The sequence below is a fragment of the Penaeus monodon genome, chromosome 34, assembly GCF_015228065.2.
Source record: "Penaeus monodon isolate SGIC_2016 chromosome 34, NSTDA_Pmon_1, whole genome shotgun sequence".
NCBI classification, from domain to species: domain Eukaryota; kingdom Metazoa; phylum Arthropoda; class Malacostraca; order Decapoda; family Penaeidae; genus Penaeus; species Penaeus monodon.
The window spans coordinates 2,998,459-2,999,520 of record NC_051419.1 but is presented as its reverse complement, the minus strand read 5'-3'; positions in this window follow the sequence as shown (position 1 = coordinate 2,999,520).

Genomic DNA, 1,062 nt, shown 5'->3' with positions numbered 1-1,062 from the left:
AAGAACTAAATACAATCAACGACTATTTGAACAAGATATATAGAGAGTATTGCGAGAAATACTCCTATGTTAATAAAATGTCTAGTGTAAATACATAAACTCCATTGAAACACCACAGTCTACATATCTCCACATATTCTCAAACGGGATAGTGTTTGTATTACGATAATGTCCCCAATTGGACTGCATGCTTCGACTAAATCAGTGACCATTGCAATGTTACACGGGGAGGATATCCCAGCGGGGTAAGTTAGGTAAAAAATAAAATCACTTAAAAAAAACTATCTAGGGTGTGCATGATTTAGAATTTCGACGTCATGCAGTGGTATTTTTGTTTTCTTTGTAAATATCCACGAGTCGTTTTCCGTTTTGTCAGTGCGGCGTCATGAGGGGTTGCTGTGTTGTTTTCTAAGCCTATGGACAAATATCTTTTCTATTTGGTGTTCTATTTATGGATCTGTAAAAGATGATCGATGATTTTAAAAGATGATAATGATATAAAATTATAACTTAATGTGTAATCTGCGGCGGGAAATATATTAGTAAAAAAAAAATTATTGATAAAAATGATAAACAGAATAAAGAATCTACAGCACCATTAAAAAATTTACTTTTTCCGAAACGTACATTGATCTATTAGCTACAGCATTCTTTTTTCGGATTTTCTAGTACTGCAAAATGAAACATGAGACGATTGCAATTGATCCATGTACACATTCTTGAATACAAGAGAAAACAACAGCCAACATAAAATACAGAATGTTCATATATCTTCACCACTGTTTTAGTTGTAGGATTCTAGATCTACTGAATGTCATGTTTTTTGGAGAAAATTTTTGCATGAATATATAGATCATTTTGAACATATGTATATTTATATGCTTCGTGGCAACAGCAGAATGATTTATAGATGTCTATGATTTGTTTGATACTTGTATATACATGGTATTTAGTTGTCTTGGAGATGCTCCCTCTGGCGGCACCATGTAGCTCGATGCTCTGTTATGTGTAATGAATAAAATAAATGGTTTAAAGATTTAATCAACCTTTTTTTCGTTCCTT